This window comes from Patagioenas fasciata, chromosome 8 (genome assembly GCF_037038585.1).
Source record: "Patagioenas fasciata isolate bPatFas1 chromosome 8, bPatFas1.hap1, whole genome shotgun sequence".
In the NCBI taxonomy this organism is placed as follows: Eukaryota; Metazoa; Chordata; class Aves; order Columbiformes; family Columbidae; genus Patagioenas; species Patagioenas fasciata.
In genome coordinates, this window is record NC_092527.1 from 25,213,953 (window position 1) to 25,227,319 (window position 13,367).

Below are 13,367 nucleotides of genomic sequence, written 5' to 3' on the forward strand. Positions count from 1 at the left end.
GCTCTCCTGCAGATTGCTGGGTGTTCTTCCTTGCAGTAATGTACAAAGGTGAAGCCTTGATGGGCATTTGTGATACTGCTGCAGTGATGGATCCCTTGGAGCTACACTTCTATTCTTCACTTCCTCTGTGAGAAATTTGGGGCTTAGAGGACCATCAGTTGTTCTTTTGACCCAACAAAGGGATTGAGAACTCTGACGTGGGGACACTACACTCACCAGCAACAGGGAATATGTCGGAGTGGCCGTGTGACCGGGCAAGCTGCTTCTAGCTCAGGATACTCAGGCTGTGTTGAGGGCTTCCTCATCATTCTGTGTTGGTGTCCTCCTGAGCTTGCAGGGGTTGCCATGAAGATTGGAGTTTGGGAAATATTAATATCTGTCTGTCTCAAAGTATCTCATAGAAACCACAGTAGCTGCTGGGGCAGGTTGTCTGTAGTCCCTGCAAAAGGAACTTTCGAGCTCTTCCTCTTGGCCTGATGGACCAAAAGGGGGACTGTTCCCAACACCAGCAAGTAAGCTATAAAACCTTCATTATGTACAGAGAGGAAGGTGAGATACTTCTTTCGAATGGTCTGCTTACTTGCTGGTTTCAGCAAATCCATTCCATTTTGCATTTCAGCACATGCTGTCACAGGAAATTCTCAGCAGCTCGGTTTACCGAAAACCTCAACTGAAAAAAAGGACAACATTTTTTCCTTCAGGCGGAATTGCTGTTTTTTACTTTAAAGCTTCAGAAAGTGATCTCATTTTTGTCACTGGAAATTACCTGCAGGAGAGGTTGGGAATGTATACTGGATTTTGCTGTCACCGTCACCCTTGTATACTCATGGGACTCAGGAAAAAGCAATGCTTTAGCAGTACTGCCCTGTGGTTTGCACATACAAAGCCCTTTTCTGGGGAAGGGGACTAGAAGCAGGCTGTTCAGAGAGGGGGAAAAGCATAAAAAGCTTTTGGATTTTTGTACCTTCATCATTCCATAAAACTGAAGATAAAAATACTGCTGTCCAGACAAAAATTTCACGGACTATGAGCAGCTGGTCATATTGGAAACCAGAACTTTTTGGGTTCTTTGAAGTTCTCACCATTGAGTTACTGTGTGACTTTGAACATGGCATGGCAGCTGGAATTTTAAACACCAGTCTCTGAAATGAGGAGAACAGGCACATTTGGGTTCTTTATTCTGTGCATCCCTTTAAAGTGATCACACTGAACCTGATATGTTTGTTAAAGCTCAGAAGGTCTGATTACCCTCAAATTTTGAGTGATTTCTTGTAATGCTGGCCATGACATATACCGCAGTTTTCCTAACTGCAAAATAATAATGAGAACTCAATATTTACCTTCCTTACAGCTGTGAGGCTCAGTTAAGTCCTGCCAGGTACTTCGTACTCCTCAGATTAGTGGTGGGACACCAAACCTGTTGATTATTAACAACTAGTAATTTTTTCTCTGGCTGCTGTCTACAGGTGGTCAGCAGTTTGAATCCAGACAACAGGGATGGCAGCACCCACCTGTCACTCTGTGCTAGCTGCACATGGACAGTGCTATTTGAAGCTCTTACTAATTGCTTATTTTCAAGAGCAAGTAATGGCCTTTAATAGGCTTCCCTGCAACTTGCTTGCAAGTGTGTTGTAATCACCAAGTAGTAATTGGCAGAGCTACGGAGGATGCTGGAAACAGAGCACTGAACTCTTTCAAATATGATAGGTACCAGCAACTGTTGCTTTTCTCCCTTTTCTTAACTTCTCAGGAGCCAATTAAGCTGCTGAAAAATTAAAGAGATGGTGATAGGGCCTGCCACAGGAGGTGATATCACTTTGTCACTTTCAATGAAAATGTGACACAGGTAGCTCACTATTATTTTTATTTAAAGGACACTAGTAAAAGATCTCCCTGGTGTGGGACCAGTGTCCTAATGCATAGTTCCCAGGATATGCTGAGCCACTGCAGCTGAAAATATCTGAGTGATTAACGAATTTCCTGTACTGCAAGACACCAACATACTGGCATTACCTCTCGCTTGTGCCAGGATCATGTTATTTCTGATGTGCAAGAATTTACAAATGGGCTTTGGGGATAAATGCCACCTGGCTGCCCCTGAGTGGAGTCAGTGGTGTGTCCACATCTTTGGGAACTAGAGATACCTTCAGTAACGACAACCACAAGAGGCTTCTCTGAAGGACGAATACCAATCCCAGGGCTGGTGCCACTTAGCACACAACAGGATGAAGAAGAGTTAACTTAGTGGTTAAAACACTGGACTCTGACTTCAGAGACCTTGGCAGCAGCTGAAATATTTTACTTCTGTTGTACTGTCATTCCCCACCAATAAATGAGATGAACAGTCAATTGTAGGAGGGTGAAACCATGTTCTTAACAGCACACAGATCACTTCATAGATGGACTAGGTTAGGTAGATAGGGATGGTTCTGCTATTCTTTAAGCATGTTTACCACTTTGATATTTCTTTGATTTTTATGGTAAAGGAACAGGTTCATCAGGTCTATTCCTTTTTTTTCCGGGGGAGGAGTGTGATTTTGGGATAAGAACTGTTGATTTAGTCTCTTGCTAACTGCAACTCTGAAATGTGTACCTTGGGGACAAAGGCTCTTGCATGTTGCTATCACAGTTTTCCTGGCAGAACTTCATTAATGCTCCACAATTATTCTTAAGAGTACGGTGTGACTAAGTTACACAGGCCTGACTTGGAGTCAGGTGATTACTTTGGGGCTCAGGAAGAAGCTCACAACTGAAGATACATGTTTTTTGGAAAGACAAGTGTACAAATGTACATGCAGTTGCTTACTAGGACTGCATATACAGATCCACTATTTGTACATGCAAGTGAACAGATATGCTGTGGCCAATATGTTTGTTTCTTGGCAGAGCCCCTGGATCAATGCTGAACCCCATGTAACCTTATTTCTGCTGAATTGCTGCAAGCTGTATATCCCTCACTGTCTTCTGAGTTAGGTAACAGTCCAGAATTTAACCTACCTGGCCCTTCTTAGTTCTGTGCTTACATACTTCTAGTAACTATGTAGGAATTAGTTCTCCCCATATGTAGAATGAGTAATGCTGTGGTCTTCCCCTGTAGGTGACTGAGCTCTAGAAATAAAAGAGTAAGATAATGTACTAATGATAGTATTTATACTGAAGTTGTTGTACAGACTGATAACTAAAGATGCTCATTGCTCCCTACCGAGCAACTGTAAGTCTGGATGCCTCTGTTCTTGTATAAGCTACTGTGGTTCATGTTGTGGTACCAGAATAGAACTCAAATTGCTGTGTCTGCTATTGTACAAGTAACACAGAGATACTACCCAACCTGAAGAGCTTATGAGCTATGTCTGTTAAATCTTGCTCAAAACAAGATTAAGATCATAAATGCGTTTTGTATGCTAGTTTAGTCTCAGGAGCTGTTCCTGGAACACGAGGACTGTAAACACTTTGCACTCTTTGCACCAACACTGGTGATTTCTGCAGCATTTTAGGATCTTTCGGCCCTTCTCCCTGCCCCCTCCTTTTTCTTTTTTTTTTTTTTTTTTGGCAGGTGGATATATCCCTTCTTTTTGGGTTTCTTCTGAGGAACATAATCACCCAAGTAAACACCTCAGTCTTCACTGGCTGATAACTCTAAGGAGTGGGATATATAGAAACTTTAAAGGAAAGCCTACCCCAATAGCAGTGTCCCTTCTTGCAGTGCTAAAGGCTAGGAATGCTGAGTAGAGCAGAGCTTTGAAAAATGAAAGGAAATGTACATGTGTTTTTTTTCTACTGCTGGGGGACAGGCCACTGTCTCTGGTGAGCTGAGACCAGGGTGTAAAACAGAGTTTGCATGACAGAGGTGGCAATGGGGCATTCATGGAAAAGATCAACTTCAAAATGCAGGACCAGTACTTGATAGACTGGTCAAACTGCATAGGGGAAACATCACTGAATGGTTGGGGTTGGAAGGAACCTCTGGAAATCAGCTAGTCTAACCAACCTGCTAAAGCAGGTTCACCTAGAGTATATTGCATGGGAACGTGGCCAGGTGGTCTTGAATGTCTCCAGAGAGGGAGACTACACAACCTCTCTGGGCAGCTTGTTCCAGTGCTCTGGCACCTCAAAGTAAAGAAGTTTCTCCTCATGTTCAGATGGAACCTCCTGTGCTTCAGTCTGTGCCCATTGCCCCTCATCATATCACTGGGCACCACTGAAAGGAGTCTGGTCCCATCCTCTTGACACCCACCATTGAGATATTTATAAACATTGATAAGATCCCCTCCCAGACTTCTCTAGACTGAACAGACTCAGCTCTTTCAGTCTCTCTTTATAAGAAAGGTACTCCTGGCCCCTGATCATCTTTGCAGCCTGCTGCTGGACTCCCTTCAGTAATTACTTGTCCTTCTGAAACTGGGGAGCCCAGAACTGGACACAGTACTCCAGACGTGGCCTCCCAGGGCAGAGTAGAGGGAAAGGATAACCTCCCTTGACCTGCTGATCACACTTTTATTAATGCACCCCACAAGGGCACATTGACTCATGGTCAACCCTTTATCTATCAGAACTCCCAAGTCCTCTGCAATGCTGCTTTCTAGCAGGTCCACCCCTAACCTGTACTGGCCCCTGTGGTTATTCTGGCCCAGGTGCAGGACTGTACACTTGCCCTCGTTGAACTTCATGAGGTTCTTCTCTACCCAGTCCTCCGGGCTGTCCAGATATGGTAGGGATATATTTGCATAGGGTGTTAGGTCTCTATAGCACGCTTGAGTTCCATGTCAGGACTTAGGTACTTGAGTTTTTCCCCTGCTGTGTTCATTCATAGAAATAACAAGGTGGTTGTGTCTCAAGGACCTATTCCATCCAACTTAACATAAGAGCTTTTGGGGGAGGAGAGGTATTCTGTGCTTTATAAACGTGTCATCACTGATAATGAACTGTATGAATTTCATCCCAGGAGAAGAAAATCCTTGTGAGATAAGGACAGAGGAACCTGAGAACTGTGGGTTTACCATCTACTGGCTCTAGGTATCAGCAGAGCCATTTAAGGGCCAGTTACCCAGAGAGGAGTTGGGGATACTTGTATCTGTTTCCAGACTCTGATCAAAGAGGCAGCTTATCTGTGTAGTGGGCCAGGATTTCACATTTTTGACCTAGGCAAGGAAAAATAACTTTTCACCATAAATTTCTCTAAGAGTCTCCAGGGTTATCATATACCCTAGGTGGGTAAAGAGCATTGTGCTCTTCCTATGTGCACACCATAATCCCAGCTTGCTCCTGAATAGACAATCAAACATTTCACCCTGGGAAGCACAATGACACTTAATTACAGTTTGGGCAAGACTGGCTATGATCCTTGGTGGCCTAATTTGCTTCTCCCAGCAAGCCATCGATACCTCAAGGCCAAGCATGTCACACCCAGCAAATGTTTGTTTGCTCTTGTTGCCATGTTCCAAAGTCACCCCTGTCCTAGCTGAAGGACAAACACAATCTTTTCCCTGAAAATACCAAAGGAAAGAGAAACAGCTTTTGCAAACCAATCATGGATTTGGTTTTTTGTTTTTTCTTGAACCACATTCTAGTCTGTTCAGCATTCAAGTGTGGAAATGTGTGGTACTGTGGTTAAAACAAGGGATGTGAGTCACGAGTCCTGAACTTGTAAATACTAGTTGTTTGCTTTTTTTTTTTCCTCCAAAGTTGCTGCATAACTTTGGGCAGATGACAAGACCTGACAGTGGCTCTCCTCAATTTCTCCACTCTGGGACCCTCATCCACAGAAGTTGTCAAAAAAGATTAAGGCAGTAAATCATGTGTTGCGAGTGCAGGTTTAGGTTAAGATATTTCTATCAGATTTGGGTGGGATTTGATCTGGCATGACTGTACTTTGAGATCAGTACTGAATATAAAGTATGCCTGATAGACCTTAACTTTGCTTATGCCCAGTGTTATCCTTTTCTGTTCCCTTTGCCACTTCAGCTTTTTTAGGGCTCAGAATCAACAGGTTCTGTTATGTGCCTTACTTCAGCCACAATCTCAGCAAGGTCTAAGACATGTGATGTTTTGTGCATTCCTGCAACATATCTTGTGACTCTAGCCATTCTTTCAGAAGGTGTCTGTAGCCCACTGCTGTGTTTTCCTGCTAAGGCAGGACTGGAAACAACATGCAGCTCCCTGCTGAATGAACCATGACACAAATTATTTGAATAGTCCTGTCTTCACTACTGAGATGGGTTATCCGTGTCACTTGTGTGCCTCAGGTGGAAAAGTGGTACCAGGCATGTGAGAGCTGGGTGGTGGGGATGCACTTAGCACAAAGGATCCTGATCCTAGCTTAAAAGGACAGTTTCCCTGGGTGGGCTATTCCTCCCTCAGATTCCTCATTATTGGCTGTTTTCTCCAGGGGTTAACTGGAAGTACCCAACTTCTCTTCAGTGTAATGCTGCACTGATCTTCAAACTGACTGACCAGACTGCTCTCAGAGGACCCAGCCTTGGTTTCAGAGAGTGCCATGTACAGTTGGGACTGTGAACTGGAGAGCAGTGTCTGCAGATGTGCATGTCTTGGGAGATTATCAGTACTTGATTGTAGTCAGCTCTCAGTGTTTTGATTAAAGAAGTTACGGTAGCCTGGGATACTGCAGCTATTACTCTTACTGCAAAACAGTTCCTATCTGTATCTTAATTCCCTAATAGATCTGGACACCATTTTCTAGATTTCTCTTTTTGTTTTGGCTAAAAACTGCTTCTTTAGATGGTCTGTAAATATTTTTGCATATTAGTGGAATTAATTGAAGTGGAAAAAGTAGCCTTGAAAAACCTCAATGTTTTCAATTTTTGTTTTGAAACACCTTTTTTGTCCAAAATTCAAAGAAAATATATTTTTGATTGAAAAACCTATGTGTTTCAAGTCCAAGAGAAACATACTTTGACATATTGCTTCTACCTGAAAAATGAAGACTTTTGGTTGTTGTTGACTTTTTCCTTGGCCAGCAAGTGAACCAAAAGATTATTTACATTGCCACTGTTTTGTGTGGTGCGTGCCATGGGCTTGTTTGTGAGGTTGCCCTGGCAACCCACCTCCTTCAGCCCCTGGGAGATCCCCTGGAAGGGGTTATCAAACACTTGGTGTCAAAAGAATAGCTCCTGTGCTGTCTCCTCTTTTCCCTACCTCATAAATCCTACTTTCTCAGCTATTTGGCTCCTGAAGCCACGGTGTCTGAGGGCATACAAAGAAAGACTGGTTCCCTCTCACCTCTCTGAGAGGGGCTCAGGCATCTTTGCTCTCACCTGGGCTTTCTGGGCAGCAATGTAGGCCATGCTTGGCTAAGCCAGGAGGTTTTACTCCGAGTATGTTGGCAGCCCAAGTTTAGCTGTGTCTCGCTGTCACAGTGGGCTCTACTCTTGACCCATATGCAGGAGGGTCATTTGTGACTCAGGCATCAGGGTTTCTGAAGCAGGGACTAACTTTCTGTGCTGTGTCTCTCTGCTGCTGCACCAGTAAGCCGGTGACTGGGGCTTGCGGGTGGTTTAGTCGGGTTGCTAGAAAATAAGAGAAAAGGCACAAAAGTTGCTGATATAGTGTCTTTGAGGACTGTGTGAAGGATCTGCATGTGCCTCAGCTGCTTCAAATATCACTGCTCCCTCTCAGGTCAGGACATGTGTCCTGTTTAGAATAGTGTTACTTCCTACATATTAAAGCTCAGTCTAATTCCTTCTGTAGCGTGAAGCACATTGAGCAAGCCCAGTAGGTTACACCTTTTGGCAGCATGACCTTGCTCACACTGTGCTGTAAACAGAGTTTTCTGCTGCCGACTGGATCATCCTTATGCATTTGCATTCATAATTTTGTAATTTTCAGTCTGACTTTGTGGTGAACCAGTGTTACAATGTGAGTGATTCACAATCCACAGTGTTGGGGTTTTGTTCCTCTTCAATATTCCACCACAGAAGGAGGGAGCAGAAGCGATACGAGCTTGCTCATGAAGAGGTGAAACAATATACTGGTAAAGGAAGGGCTGAACTGATTTTTGGTTTTTAAAGCAGCACTAAAGAAAATAATAGTTATATTCTTATTGTTGGATATTGCCACTTTACTGAACATTAAAGTCCTCCTTTCTTCAGTCAACACCATTTTCTCTTTATTTCTTCATACTTTTGGATTACTATCATTTTAGGCATCTGTGCTGAGTTGCCAAATAGATTCCAAGAAAATTGTCACTGACAATAGAGGACTTATTAAACTGGAAGGTAGTTAAAGAGTCAGATTCTCATGTAAACAAATATTTTATGTTGATGATATTTAATGTTTTGATTTGAGACCTAATAACCAAAAATAGCTTCATATAAAAATTAGTTACAAGTTAATCAATTAATTGTTAATGATTAATGCAATAACCACAGTATAATTAATGTGGTGATTAAAATTTAATTGTTAAATAATATACTTAGAAATTAATTAGAAATTACATATTTATTGACCTCAAAGCATGATCAGCCACCAATATGTTGATATGGAAACCTCTGACATTTCCAACGCTTTATTTTTAAACAAGAAAACAAAATCTCAGTCCCAAATGTAAGAGTAGGAGTTAGTAAAAGTTACTTGAATGTGCCTGAAAACCAAGCAGGCTTTAGTTTTAAGTGACAAACTGTTTCAGCGGCTCACTAATTTCTAGCCTGTATGCTGCAGGGTAATCAGTGCAATTCCCAGGAAATCCGTGAAGGTTTTAATGAGCCGTGACATGTTCAGCGCACAGTCAGCATGAAGCAGTGCAGTGTGAGGAAGCTTTTGGCAAAGGCTGATGCACATAGATCCTGGCTCCTGAGGAGCCAGTTGCTAATCCTGACACTTGTCCAGGGAACTCAAATAGTGGGAACTCTGTACCACCTCGGTTCAACTCTTTCTCTTTAAAATTACTACATCCATAATCTACCTCATTCATAAATACATTTGCTAAGCAAGTTTTCCATACTGTTGCTGTTTTAGGATACTCGGTGTAGGTGTTTCTGCTAGAACACTTTTGTTCTTTATGGGAGGGATTAGCCTGTCCCTTGATTTTTTTCCAAGATTCAACTTTTGCAAAAGTCACTGATCTTAAAGGTATATATCCCATTGATTTCTGGGTGTGCGGATCAAAACCTTGACTTAGCTAAGGTGATTCTGACCTTTTGTAGATACTCACTCTTGTGGTTTTGCAGGTAGCATAAAAACTTTTGACGTTTTAGAGCTCCACTTTTACATTGAACATCTATTGATAGTTCAGGAAGCGAAGCTAAATGTTGATGAACTATGTCCATAGCCAATTGGCAGTCATTTCAGTAGCATCTGTAAACAAAAGAGGAGATAAAGGTGACTACTTATTTGAACCCAAGAAAATTACGTTCATTTTAGATTTCAGCAGACAAAAATACAGTATTTTTGTCTGGGAGCTACTTTATTTTTAGTTCGGTGGATCAGTGTTTTGGGTTGCTATGCTCAAACTTTGAAGGAATTATTTTAGTTTAATCCACTCTAAAATGTAAAGGCAGGTATCGTATTCTTACGAAGTCAAAGACCAAGAAATTTCAGTAAACTTTTAAGTCCTCAGTCAGGTACCCCCCTCTGCTAGTCAGAATTACAGCACTGAGACTCCATAAGCAAAAGTGAATGAAAACTCAAGCAAAATTTGTAACAGGAAGGATATATTTTATTAGGCCAATTAGCTAAAAATAAGAAACAGACATACTTCTGTGTACACAAACACTGGCACGCACAGAGACGAAACTGGATTTGACTTTTGTTAAATAAACACCAAGGCACATATTAAAATTAACAGAGAAAAGGGGTCGCTAGTGGCAGATTTTTTAAATTCTTTTTGCCAAAGTACTCTTAATATCACAGATGAAGAGACTAGTTCATGGCACTCTTTGGATTGTCTGGATCCTTTTAATAGTTCTTTCTTGCTGAGTAGTAGCTAAAGATTTGAGGGGAATAAGTGCTGGGGAATGATGTACTGAGCACTATGCTGAAAGTAGCCTAGAAACAAGATGCGGTGGCTTTCAAGAGGTTCCTCCCTTCCTTCCCCCCCTTAAACCACATACAAAAACACATCCTAGGTGGTCGAGGAGGCATCGCCTAGAAGTACAAAGTGCCTGAATTGCACATGTGATTGTTACACTGGGATAAAAAGCTGTAGTTGGGACAAGGGCAGATCCCACTGCCTCAGTATTTGTACTTTTTGAAAAGCCAATTTGGCAAGCAGCATAACAAGAGCCAGACAAGTGGATGGACATATGGGGAGGCAAAATAATTGTGCATTAGGAAGACTGTGCAGATGTGAGCTCAAGTAAGGGCGTAACTCCATATGGTGCATTGCTGACCTTCAATTGGTGCCTGAATAATAGTACGCGGTGTGGGTCGCACCATCTGAGCGATGCTGTACTTGGGAGCAGGGCTGAAACCAGGCAGAACTGGATTTACGCAGATCGTCTGCTTCCTAGAAGACAATAAAGCAGCTACCGACAGCTGTTGTGCCTGAGATTACCACAATGTTACTGCACCTTGCAGTTCTGACACCTTCCCTAAAACACTTCATATATACCATGCTTCAGGGGAGAAAAATACTGTTACCATTGCTGAAGTGATCATGATTCTTAATCCCTGCTAATCCCTTGTGCAGGAAGACCATAGGTGTGCAGGATATCTGATTTCTGTCCGTGTTCTCTATGGTTTGAAAGCCTTTATATGCCTTTGGAGAAGAAGTTGCTCAATCCTTTCAAACACAGAATATTAAAAATCATGTGGTTAGCATGTTTATTTGAGAAACATCATGGATTTTCTATAAACTACCCCCAGAGGGATATGCATGTTAGATAGAATATCTGTAGCACTCTGTTATTAGGGAAGAGTGATAAATTGCAGGCTTTATTCTTCAACCTAGAAATATTTTGATGAAATACATTTGATAGGTCCAAACTATGACTTATGATTTATTATCATTTGTTCCTCCCTTCCCCTTTCAGCTGTTAATCCTAACACCGCCTCAGAGTTCAGCCTCATTTTATCAATGGCTGCTTGAAGTGCTCAGGAGAATTTGCTCTAGTATTCACCAGAAGTCTTTGATATATGAGATTGTAGGCTAACACTGATAATCTTTTGTGAGGAAGTGTCACAATACATACATCGATCATCCAAGCCTCTATCTGTCAGACTCTCCCAACCCAACCGTATTTTTCATGACACAATGCGGCGCATGGCCTTTAAATTACCCATCTGTCTGACAAATCAGTGAGTGTGGCAGAAATTGGCAGCAGTTTGACGTCGCCTATCACTTTAACTGAAGTGAAAGTAATGCAAACAGATTTATGGGATCCCCTTTGATTATAGACTATGAATGTATTTGGAATTAATGTTTGGGAGAGAGACACAACAGAGAAGCAGGAAGGGCTTGTAGGCTGTCCTGGTTTTGTTAAAAACAAGTTTCTCTTTTACTGAATTTGCCTGTCCGCTAAAGCTTTCATATTAGCTGCATCTTCCTGGAGAACCAGATACATGTTTTGGTAAACATAGCAATGAAATACGAGGTTATTGGTAAGGATGGATGTGCATCTCACAAGAGGGGCAACAAGAAAAAGGTGACCAAGAAACTGTCCAGCCGAGTATAACATCCCATTCGCGTGAATACTTCATATAAAAGTGGGAGATCACGAGGATCTCGTCCCTTTTGCTTATGGCCGACATTAGGAGAGGACCTTGCTAGTTGTCCCTGCAAACTGAGGCCTAGTGACAGACTGAATTTGGTTCCGGTTGGCTGCAGAGTCCAGTCCAGGACTTCGGGTGCTAGCCCTTTCATCTGCCAGAGCAGTTGCTGGGACTTTCAAGATTTTTTTACTAATGCTACTGATAAAATAGAGAAAATTAATACAAAATATGCAAAACCATTTTTAATTTTTCCAGCTCTCTTCTCTCTGTCCTTGTTTCCCTCCCGATCGCCTGTCCTTAGTGGGAAAGGGGGAGAGGAAGGGGCTGAAGGGGGAAGGGGATGGAGAGGGGGTTAACAATACATCTGCCACGGTTTTATGGTCACCCCACAATCAAAATCTCAACATAGGCAATAGCACTAGTGTTGGGTTTGCAGGTTTGCATTTACTATGAGGGAGATCGTTCTGTTCCTAATTTTTCTCTCTCCATATATTGCATCTCAACTGAATACCTCTGACTTTTTTCCTCTATTTTTTTTTGTCCTGAGTGATTATTTAGTTGTTCTGAATTCATAACTTTATAAATATCAAGGTTGAGTGTTCTTAAATGTATTTGCAGTACAGCTATCAAATATATCTGTAATATTCACTGCATAGTAGTAGATACTGCTGAATTTCCAAGTGTGCTCTGAATACAATAGAGCATAGCAGAATACAATAGAGCATAACAGGATACAAATTGTTGTTGTAAGCTGGCAAGGATAGCTGCTCACTGCAATGATGGTGAGGAGTTGTGTTCTCTGACGGAGCAAAGCAGAGCACTGACTTGAGGTTTTTTGATACAGTGGTTTTTTTTGTTGCAGAAGTAACCAAGACCTTGGCTTTTGCCCTTTTATACCTATATGCAGAGACTCTGGCCCTAGAATAGTGTTGCCTTGAACATGGTTCATAACCAAACTCTGCTGTAAAAGTCTGCTTTTTTTAGAAAGGCAATTTTATCCTACTTGTTGAGTCTGTTGTTTAAGTGTAGTAGTGAATTTTTGGTGGTGGAAACTGGAACTGAGACCTACTGAGTCTCACGTACAGGCAACAACACGCCCATTCAAACAACTCTTGGCTGCAGCTGAGCTCTTGAAGCCCTGAGCCATCCAGCCCAAGTAGGTGGTAGGGTGGTACTCTTTGGGTGTTAGTATATTCATTGAATCATTTTCTGAGCTCTCTGGAGCTTACACAGGCTTCTCTTGATACTCGGCCTGGCTTTCTTCAGAAAAACCATAGTCTTAACTTATTCCCTTCTTTTTAAAGGAATAGTTTTCACGAAGAGAGGTGCAGTCATTGGAAGTCACTTAACAAAACAAATAGTTGTGGTTCAGCTGTGATGGCTTTTACCTGAATTCCGGGGCAAATTGTGATTTGTGGGGTTGCCACAGAAATTCAGCCCATTCCCTAAACACCCTCAGAGTTTTCTCATGTGGGGCAGCACTGAGCTAGCAGTGATCTGTCACTAGTAGGGTTCTTGTATTGCCTGGTTATCACAGCCATTGCTATTTGTGGGGATTATGATCCACAGCTCCTTAGCTCTGAGAAATGCTTTTCTAAATCTGGAGTCCTTCTCCTGAATTTTGCTTGGGGGCTGTTGGCATAACCTTGAGCTGAGTTTGGTTTGATGACTCCACTGTTCACCCTAATTCTCTGGCCAGGCAT

The 13,367-nt window shown here is 42.2% G+C and overlaps 1 protein-coding gene across 10 annotated transcripts in view; it reads left to right on the top strand.

Moving 5' to 3' along the window:
* Positions 1 to 13,367, top strand: part of LOC136104207 (anthrax toxin receptor 1) — a 197,486-nt gene that overhangs the window by 44,157 nt on the left and 139,962 nt on the right. The window lies entirely within an intron of this gene.